The sequence below is a fragment of the Bos mutus genome, chromosome 6, assembly GCF_027580195.1.
Source record: "Bos mutus isolate GX-2022 chromosome 6, NWIPB_WYAK_1.1, whole genome shotgun sequence".
In the NCBI taxonomy this organism is placed as follows: Eukaryota; Metazoa; Chordata; class Mammalia; order Artiodactyla; family Bovidae; genus Bos; species Bos mutus.
The window spans coordinates 97,008,238-97,021,813 of NC_091622.1; the positions used below are offsets into that span (position 1 = coordinate 97,008,238).

At 41.1% G+C, this 13,576-nt stretch overlaps 1 protein-coding gene across 5 annotated transcripts in view; it reads right to left on the minus strand.

Moving 5' to 3' along the window:
• TMEM150C (transmembrane protein 150C) overlaps positions 1 to 13,576 on the minus strand; it is a 111,782-nt gene that overhangs the window by 41,301 nt on the left and 56,905 nt on the right. Inside the window, exon 1 of one of the 5 annotated variants that reach the window (XM_070372589.1) lies at positions 1,070 to 1,191. The exons of the other annotated variants lie outside the window; for them this stretch is intronic. The gene's annotated coding sequence lies outside the window, so the exon portion shown is untranslated. Of the gene's footprint in view, positions 1 to 1,069; positions 1,192 to 13,576 lie in introns of those variants that run through there. 5 annotated transcript variants of the gene reach the window in all.

The window sequence follows — 13,576 nt, forward strand, 5'->3', positions numbered from 1 at the left end:
CAATGCAAGAGGTACGGGTTTGATCCCTGGTCCAGGAAGATCCCACATGCCTCTGAGCAACAAGCCTGTTTGCCACAACTATTGAGCCCGAGCTGTAAAGCATGGGAGCCATGACCACGGAGCCCACACGCTGCAACTACTGAAACCCGTGCGCCCCAGAGCCTGTCCTCCATGACGAGAAGCCACCACGATGATAAGCCTGCGTGCTGCAACGAAGTGTAGCCCCTGCTTGCCCCAATTAGAGGAAAGCCTGTGCAGCAATGAAGACCCAGTGCAGCCAAAAATAAATAAATATATAAAATTATCAGTTCAGTTCAGTTCAGTCACTCAGTCGTGTCCGACTCTTTGCGACCCCATGGACTGCAGCATGCCAGGCCTCCCTGTCCATCACCCACTCCTGGAGTTTACTCAAACTCGTGTCCATTGAGTCAGTGATGCCATCCATCCATCTCATCCTCTGTGAATTTTAAGCACTTAGAAGGCTACCCTGGTGGCTCAGACGGTAAAGAATCCGCCTGCAATGCGAGAGAACTGGGATCGATCCCCAAGTTGGGAAGATCCCCTGGAGAAGGGAAGGGCGACCCACCTCAGTATTCTTGCCTGGAAAATTCCACAGACAGAGGAGCCTGGCGGCCTAGAGTCCACGGGGTCGCAAAGAGTCAGACTCAGCTGAGTGGCTAACACTTTCACATTCAGAAGGCTACAGGGTATACTTAAGGGGCATGATCGCAGAATTCAGAGCAAAATTAGGAAAATCACCAACAAACGTGGCTCCGTAGTGAACAGTGACATTTAGCATTTAGAGGAGTAACACATCCGTCCAACTGTCCAATCCATACACAATCCATACAGCCTAGAGGCATCTGCTAGGAGACTGGTCCACTTCCCAACTCTCAGAAAGTAACGACTGGCATGCAATTGGAACTCTAAACTGCTCAAGAGGGACTCCCCTGGTAGTCCAGTGAACTGCACTTCTAGTGCAGGGGACGCAGGCTTGACCCCTGGTCAGGGAACTAGGGTTCCACATGCTGGGCAGCCAGAACAAGCAAACAAACAAAATTCAAATTACCTAACTTGCACAGTATGCTGGGCCCAACAGCTGGTCGTGCCCCTCGGTAGCTCTCCAAAGGCACCGATGTCCGTCACCACACCAAGGATGCTTTGGCTTGGGTCCTGGGTTATTTTTTCAGGTCAGTGCTCTCCCAGCTGCCCCCTTCCCAGCTCAGATACCAGCTCCCTTCTGTGGTCCATCTCTACTTCTCTGTGAAGATGGGTCCTGCATGCTATCCATTTCCTGACAGTGAGAGGGAGGAGCGCAGTGAAGGAGGGGAATCACCCCCTATGACACTCACACCATCCCTCCCAAGTGCCTCCTTTTGGTTTTGTTAAAATCAAACACAAATGGGACCAGACTTGAAAATGCCCTGAGCAAAATCAGTTTAGTTATACAAGCAGAACTTAATTTGGTGTGTTTTGCAAGACAAGCAAGGCTAATGTGACCTGAGTCACCTCTTGCTTCTGCCTCTGGGAAAGTCAAAAGTGAAACTTCAGTCGTTCTCTGAAACTGATAATGAGGTCATCACTAACCAGTTCCCTTTCATTTAAGAAAATTCTAATATTGTAAACAACCACTGTGAAGAATAAACAGCAAATACTATATAAGTTGGGCTTCCCAGGTGGCATGGTGGTAAAGAATCCAACTGCCAATGCAGAAGATGCAGAGGAATCAGATTCAATCCTTGGGTCGGGAAGATTCCCTGAAGGAGGAAATGCAACCCACTCCAGTATTTTTGCCTGGGAAATCCCATGGACAGGGGAGCCTGGCGAGCTACAATCCCTCTGGGTCCCAAAGAATCAGACATGACTGAGCACACACATCACACTGTGTAAGCTGCTTTATAACAATCTGCCTCGGAACCTTGTTCCATGTTTTGGTTTGAGGGCTCCTGTCTTGCAAACTCTTTATTTGTGGTATGTGTACAATAAACTTAAACTAATACAACTATTTCAGTGATTCACTGGTTTTACTTCTGCTTTTTTCCTAAACTTTTGACAGTTCACAGCATCAGAAGTAGAATCCAGAGAAGATCCCCAAAGACTCCAAGGTCGATGAGCAACAGGTGCCGGGACCCAGAGCCCACCCTGTCTGCTCCTTTCTCATGGCCCTGGAGTTTGAGGGGTAGGCCTCTTGGATCTGAGCTCTCCTCTCTTTGCATTCTGAGTTCTCCAACTTGACTGTGCACTATTGCTTTCTGTTTCTGTATGTGTAAGCTTCTTTAGAAGTCTGCCTGGGAGGGGAGAAACCTGTGATTCCCCTGGGGTTTAGGCAGCAGCAGGATTACTGGGCTCCACATAGATTATTTGTTTCAGGAAACCTAAAGGTAGAAATAAGTTCCACCTGCTCTGACCTCCTTCTCCCTTTAACGACTCCCTCTTTTATATGTATGCCCACTGTGGATCGGGATCTTGTGCCTTTCCGGAAAAATGAGTGGACTTTTAGATGGTTGAGAATGATAGTGGCCACTGTGGGGAAATTTCAGTTTAGATAAGGCCACCTTAAGAGACACTCTTGAAAAGAGAAAATCCCAAACTTCTTAGGGACAATGGAATGCATTCTTTGACTAAAAGACAAGATGACTCCAAAAGTATCCTCTCTAAAAGAATCCTTACAGGATGCCCCAGAAACCTTTTGTAAAAGAAGACTTTGTCCATCTAAGCAGGTTATCTTAACTTAGTCCACCTGCCAGAAACACAATTTGGATCCAGTTTTTCTTTTGAGTTTTGTATCTGAGACACGGCTAAAAATTTTAAATGAAGGCTAAAAGATCTGTATTCACGTCTGTCTTTGTTTATGTGTGTGTGCGTGTATATTATTTTTGTGTGATATTTTAAAAAGAGTTATATTTAGTTGAGTTAAAGAAAAGTAATGTTTATATAAATTAAATTTTCCTAAACTTCTCAGAATATAAAATCTAACCCAAATGTTTTTCAAGCTAACATGATATGAGATGCTGCTGCTGCTGCTAAGTTGCTTCAGTCGTGTCTGACTCTGTGCGACCCTATAGACGGCAGCCCACCAGGCTCCCCCATCCCTGGGATTCTCCAGGCAAGAACACTGGAGTGGGTTGCCATTTCCTTCTTCAATGCATGAAAGTGAAAAGTGAAAGTGAAGTCACTCAGTTGTGTCCGACTCTTAGCAACCCCATGGACTGCAGCCCACCAGGCTCCTCCGTCCTTGGGATTTTCCAGGCAAGAGTACTGGAGTGGGGTGCCATTGCCTTCCTGTGGTCATGTATGGTTGTGAGAGTTGGACTGTGAAGAAGGCTGAGCGCCGAAGAATTGATGCTTTTGAACTGTGGTGTTGGAGAAGACTCTTGAGAGTCCCTTGGACTGCAAGGAGATCCAACCAGTCCATTTTGAAGGAGATCAGCCCTGGGATTTCTTTGGAAGGAATGACGCTAAAGCTGAAACTCCAGTACTTTGGCCGCCTCATGTGAAAAGTTAACTCATTGGAAAAGACTCTGATGCTGGGAGGGATTGGGGGCAGGAGGAGAAGGGGACGACAGAGGATGAGATGGCTGGATGGCATCACTGACTCAATGGACATGAGTCTGAGTGAACTCCGGGAGTTGGTGATGGACAGGGAGGCCTGGCGTGCTGCAATTCATGGAGTCGCAAAGAGTCGGACACGACTGAGCCACTGAACTGAACTGAAGATAATCTTTGATAAATGGAAGCTAGTTTAACTCCTAGAAGAAAACATAGGCAGAGCACTCTTTAACATAAATCACAGCAATATTTTTTTTTGGATCCACCTCCTAAAGTAAAGGAAATAAAAGAAAAAAAAAAAAGACCTAATAAAACTTAAAAGCATTTGCATAGTAATGTGAGCTATTGACAAAACAAAAGGTAACCTACTGAATGGGAAAAATATTTGCAAGTGATATGCCTGAAAGGGGATTAATATCCAACATGTATAAACAGTTCATACAACTCTACATAAAAAAGCAAACAATCTGATTACAAAATGGGCATAGAACTGAGTAGACATTTTTCCAAAGAAGAAATGCAGATAACCAACAGACACATGAAAGGATGCCCAACATCACTAATTAACAGGGAAATGCAAAACCGTAATGAGATACCACCTCACACCTGTCAAAACGACTATCGTCAAAAAGAACACAAGTAACAGATGTCGGTGACAATGTAGAGAAAAGGGAACCTGGTGGACTCACTGATGGGAACATACATTATTGCAACCACTGTGGAAAAACAGTATGGGGATTTCTCAAAAAACTGAAAATAGAGCTACCGTATAACACAGCAATTCCACTCCTGGGCTATATATCAGAAAACACCAAAGACACCAGTTCAAAGACAACATGCACCCCAATGTTCATAGCAACATGGTTTACAATAGCTAAGATATGGAAGCAAGCAGAGTGTCTGTCCCTCAACAGATGAACAGATAAAGAAGACGTGGTGTACACATACAGTGGAATGCTACTCACCTATAAAAAATGAAATATTACCCACTGTAGCAACACGGATGCACTTAGAGGACGTTATGCTAAGTGAAATAAGTCAGAGAAAGGCAAATGCTATATTATATCAGTTATAAGTGGAATCTAAAAACTACAACAAAAACAGTTGTATTGAACTGTTACAGTGAATATAACGAAAAAAAGGAGTCTCAGAGATAGAACAAGTTAGCAGTTACCAGGGCATGGGTGAGGGGCAACATCAGGGTGAAGAAGTGGGAAGTCCAAGCAATTAGGTGTAAGAGAGGCTGTAAGAACGTATGGTACAACTTGGGGAATGCAGTCAACATTTTGTAATAACTGTAAATGGAAAGCAAGTTTTAAAAATTGTATAAAACTAAAAAAAAATTTTAATAAAAGAATACTTTGGAAAAAAATGTAGTTTAAGTTTATTGGTTCAATAAAAACAAACATGTCTTCAGAGTTGTTGACATTAAATGTAATAAAAACACAATTTTTCCTACCTGGGTTTGCTCTGTCACATAAGCTCATGCTATCTCTATGTTACAAAATTTGTCAATAAGAAAAATAACTTAAGAGGACGTTTAGTTGTTTGATGTCTAACAACTAAGAATGATTGTTAAAAACAAGTAATTTAAATAAACAAGATAAAAGTTTATACTAAGTTAAACTAAATAACAGATATTCATTGAATATCTAGATTATTTCCAAATAAGATAATATACTGAGACATTGATCATTAAACATGTTCATCTACTTTTGGCTTTTTAATTTTTATTTTACAGACAGACAAAAGGTAATTGGGTCTATTAATAAATGTCTTTTACCATAGTAAAAGTTATACTATAAAAAACATATCTTTAAAAAATACAAGTTTTCATAATTATACATTTATAAATTTGCTAAACTACTGGAGGTGGTGCTCAGATGCTCAGTCATGTCTGACTCTTCGTGACCCCAAGGACTGTAGCCCGCCAGGGTCCTCTGTTCATGGGATTACTGGAGCAGGTTGCCATTTCCTCCTCCAGAATGATCTGGGTAGAATCTACCCAAATGATCTACCCAAATCATTCCCAAATCAGGGATCGAATTGGTGTCTCTTACTGTCCCCCCTATTCTAAAGGAGATCGGTCCGGGTGTTCTTTGGAAGGAATGATGCTAAAGCTGAAACTCCAGTACTTTGGCCACCTCATGCGAAAAGTTAACTCATTGGAAAAGACCCTGATGCTGGGAGGGATTGGGGGCAGGAAGAGAAGGGGACGACAGAGGATGAGATGGCTGGATGGATCACCGACTCGATGGACGTGAGTCTGAGTGAACTCCGGGAGTTGGTGATGGACAGGGAGGCCTGGCGTGCTGCGATTCATGGGGTTGCAAAGAGTCGGACACGACTGAGCGACTGAACTGACTGACTGTCTCCTGCATTGTCAGGCATGTTCTTTACCTGTGAGCCACCTGGGAAACTAATCCACCACAGGATGCTAATATGTGATAGACAATTGGTAAGTACCTCTTTCCTAGCCTTCACTGGAAGGCAAAAGCTACTAAAGGTTAAATTTTATAATTAATGTATAGGACAAAACTATAAGAAACAATGAATGAAGGGAAACAACTTTTCATACAAAATATGGGAAGAAAATGGGATGTATTTTTATATGCAGAGTATGCAAGGGATATAAAATGTGTTTTTGTTAAGGAAAAAGAGGGTAAAGGTGTCTGAAATATAGTAACTACTTGTTCTAGAGTAAGAAAGGAAAAGAATAAGACAAAACCTAAATGAATATAGAAAGTCACAGGTTTGTGGAAAGGAATTTTATGTTGTGAAGTGAAAGCTGGCTGAAATTGAATGGACTTATTATAAAGGTTTTTAAAATAATCTTTAATAAGTAGTGTCCTATGTAAAACTAAAACTTAACATGCTTTCATCTGCTAAAAGGACAAAATGGTATTAGACCATTGGTCTGCTCCTAATAAGCTCTGCAAGGTCTTCCTTATCCTTAAAGTAACCTGCCTAGAAAACAAGGACTCTGTGTTTTATCAAAATACTTTCTGGGGCTTCACATTGTCTTCATCACATTTTTGATTAAGAAAACTGAGTTCTCTCTATTAAAAGAGCTAAGGTTTTTTATAACTATATACCTTCCTCGATTATTCTTTGAAATCCTTTGTCACTCTGGTTGAATAGATTAGGTATTGTTTACAATGACCTGTAATCCTATTTGTTCAAGTGTTTTAAACCTTTTGACATTTTGGACAAACTTCCCCAAATCAAATTCTGAATTATCTTTTTGACCTTAAACTAACTTTGGGATTTTCCAGAGAGGGCCCATGGAAGATCCCAAGAGATACTCTCTCTCTCCTTATAAAAGAAAAATGTTAGTTTATTTACGCTTATTTGATATGTTAAGTTGCATGGAAAACATGGTAAAATAAAAAGTAATGTTTTTTTAGATTACATCTTAGATTACATTTACATGGCTATATAAGTGCTCCAGAAATTACACAAAATTCCTAAAAATCTGATATGTCCTGGTACAATGCTCTTAGTCATAATTCCAGTTATTACTTTATAATACTGTATATTATAAAAATAACAATTTGCTTTTCAATTGTATCATTCAGGTGAACTTTCTCTCACCAGATCCTGAACGATGGTGTTTTTAAATCTTTTTATGCTCTATTCTTCTCTGAAAGCATTTACAATCGACTACAGCAAAATGAATCTGCAAACAGATTCATGGAAAAGACGCTGGCAAGAACTTTAGAATACAGGTTTCTGATAACTTTAAGATCATACTACTGAACTGGGCAAGAATTTCTGAAGTTTAATGGAAAACTGATAGAATCATAAAGCTTCAAACCCAAGATGAAGTAAAACAAAAATTAATTACAGGAGACTGAATGAACTGATGAAGATGATTATAATTTTTATGACTTCATTTAAAACACTGTTGGTTCTTTAATGTTTTATTTTCCAGATTTGAAGGGCCCTTTTTCTCCTCTCTTAAAAAAGCTATTTATACTCATACCTGTTTGATAAAGTATACTTCTGTAAACACGAGTTAAAACATTTTTTTCTCTCTATCCAATCCCTCCAGAATTCAGAAACCTTTATTAAATATATTTTTTTTCATGACAATATATGTGTTTATATAAGTCCAATAAGAATCTTTTCTTCTTGTAGCAGGACACAATTAGACAAGTTCTTAGCTTGGTTTCTTATCCTAAAGAAACTTTAAAAATTTAATCTGAGATTCCTTATTACCAGACAGTGTTAAAGAACTAAGGTTGACTTTAATCAATAAAACTTAGGCTGAAATGTTATATTTGAGAATATGCATAGGATTACTATTGTTACTACATTGATATGAATATTAAGACTAGACCTTTTGTTTTAACAAGTTAGTTTCACTGTCAATATCTTTGGCAGAAATGGGTAACTATAAAAATTGTGTCTCAATAGAAAACTGTAGCATACCCATTCTCAGATTCTGGTCCAGTTTGTTGTCTTGGGGCTGTGTTATTGACTTTAAACTTCAGAGACATTAGCACAGTAAATTTCACACGGACAACCTTCAGGCCTGTTGCTGTGTGGGCCACTCAAGAATGTTCAACAGAACAGCTGACGACTTCATCAAAGATAGTCAAACTGCTTGATGTATGATGCAGGGAACCCAAGTCAGTACTCTCTAACAACCTGGAGGGATGGGGTGGGGAGGGAAGTGGGAGGGGGGTTCAGGAGGGAGGGGACAAATGTATGTCTGTGGGCCGATTCATGTTGATATATGGCAGAGGCCATCACAATATTGTAATCATCCATCAATTAACATATATATATAGTCAAACGGCAAACCAGAGAAATCCATCCAACTGAGACTGCCACCCTCATTCCATCTGCTAAAGATGCTTTGAACTCAAACCTAGAAATATTCTCAACTAGCTGTTCTCCAAATTTCAAAACTGAATGTATAATTTGCTGAAACTATTACCCTTGGTTTTCTTTCTGTTTCCATAGAAACACTTCTTATTAAATTACCTGATAGTTCACATTACACAGACGCCCAGTTAGGTGAAGACTCACCTGTAACACCCTCTTGAAATAAAACACCCTCACATTCATCCTGTTCTACGCAGTCAAGAGAATATGTGATTGCTCATACATTATGTTGGGCTGTGTGAATCATTCAAAAAAGTTAGATTGACTTAGAAAGGTAAAGTCTGAATCTGATTATAACCCATTCGAGCTGTTTCATTGGTGAAATCTTGGCCTCTGAAAATCTGCTCTGGGGAATTTTTCAATCCTTGGCTACTGACCTCCGTATTGTCATCATATTAAACTTTCTAGTGTGTTGTATCCTCTTAAGGGTTTAAAAAACTTTTCAGCAGCCACACACACATCAGCGATATCCATCAGAATTAGACAACTTGAGGAACGCAACGATCTGACCTCCCAGGTCTGTGATGTTGATGCAACTGTTGGTAATAGCAAATACAGGACACTCAATTTTGATGACTACTGGATTCAGTGAATATGTGAATCAAAGATTCAGTGACTCTTCAGCCTGGCTACACCAAGAGTGGTAATCAAAAGTCACCAATGTGCTCATACTCTGTGCTAAACTCCAGTACTCTTGCCTAGAAAATCCCATGGATGGAGGAGCCTGGTAGGCTTCAGTCCATGGGGTCGCTACCAGTCGGAGGCAACTGAGTGACTTCACTTTCACTTTTCACTTTCACACAATGGAGAAGGAAATGGCAACCCACTCCAGTGTTCTTGCCTGGAGAATCCCAGGGATGGTAGAGCCTGATGGGCTGCTGTCTATGGGGTCGCACAGAGTCGGACACGACTGAAGCGACTTAGCAGCAGCTGTGCTATACAAGTTGCTCACATTCTATGGCATACAAGTTGCTAGACAAGTTGCTCAGACTCTGAGCTTGCTGAGAGAAAGAACAAAGCAGGTAATTGTTAAAACCAAACACAAATGGAAACCAGACTTGAAAATTCCTTGAGGGGACAAAACCCGTTTAGTTATAAAAGCAAAGATTAATTTACCTCATTTTGCAAGATGAGTGACGCTAACTTGATCTGGGTCACTTCTTGCTTATGCCTCTGGAAACAATAAGTAAAACTAAAACTGTTGCCCTAAACTGATATGAGATCATCATGAACCAATTTCTTTCATTTAAGGAAATTCTAATATTGTCATGAAACACTGTGAAGAATAAGCAATCACTGCCTCCACACTGTATAAGCTACTTTATATTAATAACAATATACCTCGGAGCCTCATTCCAAGTCTTGGTTTGTGTGCTCGTGTCTTGCAAACTATATTTTTGTGGTGTGTACACAATAAACATGCTAATGACTGCTTCAGTGATTCATTGGTTTTACTTCTGTTTTTTTCCCGCCTGAACTTTGGACAGTTCCCTTTACCATACGTAGACCAAGTCTCTTCCCAACCGTGGTTTGACTGCTCAGTTTCTGGACAAGTACTGTTCTGTCTTTTAGGATGCGCCACTTGCCTGTGTTACTTTTCCTTTTGCTATGGTATCTGCAAAATTCTCCTTGGAAGGTTCTGCAGCACTTGGCCCTCTTAGAAAAAACAGATTGAAAAAATAGTTTTCTTTTACAAAGAGCTCATCAGCAAATAGACAATCTATTCTTTCTTTATATAACTAATTTCTAGCATATTATTCACATTTTCAAATCAGTTATATGTCCCTTAATACCCTGAATTGTTCCTTGCCTGGTGTAAATTAAGGACAGATTCTTTAACTGAGCAACTTGAACCATTAGAATTCTCAGTATGTCTCAGTACGTCAAAGTTTCTTTGATTCTAAAAGTGATTAGTTTGCTGGGGAGAAACAGCTTGACAGAAAAAAATAGCAATTTGCCAAAGTAGTCTTTTTGGATAGAAATATCCTCACATCTCTTGTTCTAAATCTATATTTACCAAGTCACATTGCGGCTTAGAATATGGTATTCTGAATGGAGTTACAAGAAAGAATTTTCCTAAGCAAACAATTAATGCCACTTTCACTGCACTGTCCATACATTTAGAAACGTTTCCAGGTTTGAGCACTTTCTGGTGAATGATGAAGGAAACCTGCAAAGCTGAGAGCTTAGACCTTGGTCTGACGGCCCTACCTTATCCGTCTTTGCTGTTCGCCTTCTCACATGCACTGACGGAGGGGCCACGTCATGCATTTTGTACTCCTCATATCGCTGGATTTGTGGATTATATGCACATGAAAAATAGAAGGTGAATTCCCCAATAATGCCACATCCTAATCAGTTAATTGGTGGCTCTTAAACATATGTTTTCCCAGGCTCCCCACCTCCATACGTCTAAGTGTGAAGTTTTTTTACTTAATATATTGTGGGCAGCTTTATACATCAGTAGACATAGATGTCCTTCTGACCTTGTTCCCCCAAACCTACAGTCTCCACTCCTCATTAATGGTGGCTCCATCCTTTCTGATTCTCAGGCAAAATCCTCAGGGTCTCCTTCAATGGCTCAATTTCTCACCCACCCTACACTCTGTGAAGAAAGCTGAGCACCGAAGAATTGATGCTTTTGAACTGTGGTGTTGGAGAAGACTCTTGAGAGTCCCTTGGACTGCAAGGAGATCCAACCAGTCCATTCTAAAGGAGATCAGTCCTGGAGGTTCTTTGGAAGGAATGATGCTAAAGCTGAAACTCCAGTACTTTGGCCACCTCATGTGAAGAGTTGACTCATTGGAAAAGACTCATGCTGGGAGGGATTGGGGGCAGGAGGAGAAGGGGACGACAGAGGATGAGATGGCTGGATGGCATCGCTGACTCAATGGACGTGAGTCTGGGTGAACTCTGGGAGTTGGTGATGGACAGGGAAGCCTGGCATGCTGCAATTCATGGGGTCACAAAGAGTCGGACACAACTGAGCAAGTGAACTGAACTGAACTACACTCAGTGTGCCAGGAAATCCTGATCCGAAACCTAGCCACTTCTTTCCACAGTGGTCTGGTCATTTTAAAACAGATCAGATCACTGTTTAGCTCAACTCCTGCTCAGGGTAAACACGACCCCTACCTCTGAATGCTCACTCTGCTCTGACTTTGTCCATGTCTTTCTCCTGGCTCCAGACATGCCAGCCTCCAGGTGAACCGTGGATACCTTCAGCATTTCCTGCGCTACCCCCCAGAAATGGACATGATTGCCCTCTTACCCCCATAAATCTTCACCCAAATGGGACCTCCTTGGGGAGAAAGTGAAAGTGAAAAAGTACAAGTGTTGGTCACTTAGTCCTGTCTGATTCTTTGTGAGAGTAGCCTGGATTGTAGCCCGGCTCCTCTGTCCATGGGATTCTCCAGGAAAGAATACTGGAGTGGGCTGCTATTTTGTCCTCCAGGGGATCTTCCCGACCCAGGGATTGAACCTTGGTCTCCTGTATTGCTGGCAGATTTTTTACCGCCTCCCCGAAAACCCATTTTAAATTACCCTCACGCCTCACCTCCAGAATTCCCTGAATCACCTTGCTCTATTTTTCTCAACAGAACCCAGAGTGATAATTTATCTGTTTTATTAATAGACTTTCTTCTTTGGCTAAATATAAGCTCCATGAGGGTAGGTTTTTTTTTTTTTGTCTTTTTGGCCTGGGTGTTTTTTTTATAATAGTAGTATAGTTGATTTACAATGTTGTGTTAATTTCTGCAGTATAGCAAAGTGACTCAGATATATGTATGTTCTATGTACATATATGTTCTACATATACATGATATATATATATATTCTTTTTAAGATATTCTTTTCCATTATGGTTTATTCCAGGACATTGAATATAGTTTCCTGTGTTGTACAGTAAGACCTTTTACCCATTCATTCCATATGTCATAGTTTGTATCTACTAACCCCAAACATGAGGGTAGGAACTTTTATATTTTATTTCTGGCTCCATCCCCAGTGTCAAGAACAAGGCCTGGCCCATGGTGGGGTGAATACTTGGTAAAGAGTGAATGAAAGGCAGTCTGCTAGGAAATGGGAAATACAAAATTTAAAAAGGCAAAAAGCAGAAGCCTTGGCCCAAGAAATGTAAGTGTGAAAACAAATAACTACACTCTAAGGAATAACCTGATCACTGCTACACACAAGTTGAAAACAAAGATCTATACCCATACTACAGTAAAAGTGCTTCATGCTGACCATAGCGATCAAGACCATGGTGGAGAGGGAGGCATTTGAGCTGGGTCTTGATGGGGCATAGAACTGCAAGATACTGGAAGGAAAAGGAAGGTTATCAAGCAAGATAAACTGTCTAAAAAGGACAGAAAATATTTGTGGAGAAGAACATGTGAGGCAGTGGGGCTGAGGAACAGAGAGGTGGGAAGTGGGGTCCGGGAGGGTCTGCAGCCAGGCTGTGTGGGCTGGAAGGCACACTTGGGAGGGGACTACATTCTTGGGTAATGGGGAGGCAATGGTGGGTCCTCTATTAGCAATAATATGGTAAGTGAAAGCATTAGTCACTCAATCATGTCAGTCTTTGAGACCCCATGGACGGTAGCCCACCAGGCTCCTCTGTCCATGAGATTCTCCAGGCAAGAATACTGGATTGCATAGCCATTCTATTCTCTAAGGGATCTTTCTGACAGTGGTTTAGGACGATGACGTGTGCTATTTGTCCACAATATTCTCCAGAAACATATGCTTGATAACCTTTTTCCTTCCAGCATCTTGCAGTTCTATGCCCCATCAAGACCCAGCTCAAATGCCTCCCTCTCTACCATGGTCTTGATCACTACAGTCAGCACGAAACACTTTTACTGTAGTATAGGTGTAGATCTTTGTTTTCAACTTGTGTGTAGCAGTGATCAGGTTATTCCGTAGAGTGTAGTTATTTGTTTTCACAGTTACATGGGAAAAAGGCTAGAAGGCCATAGGAAGGGCTGCTATTCCCATTTCTAATCACACTTCTCTGCCTTGGGAGTTGTCTGGTTAAGAATGGTGAGCTAGGGACTTCCCTGGTGGGCCAGTGGTTAAGACTTCACCTTCCAATGCCGGGGGTGCAGATTGGGTCCCTGGATGGGGAGCTGAG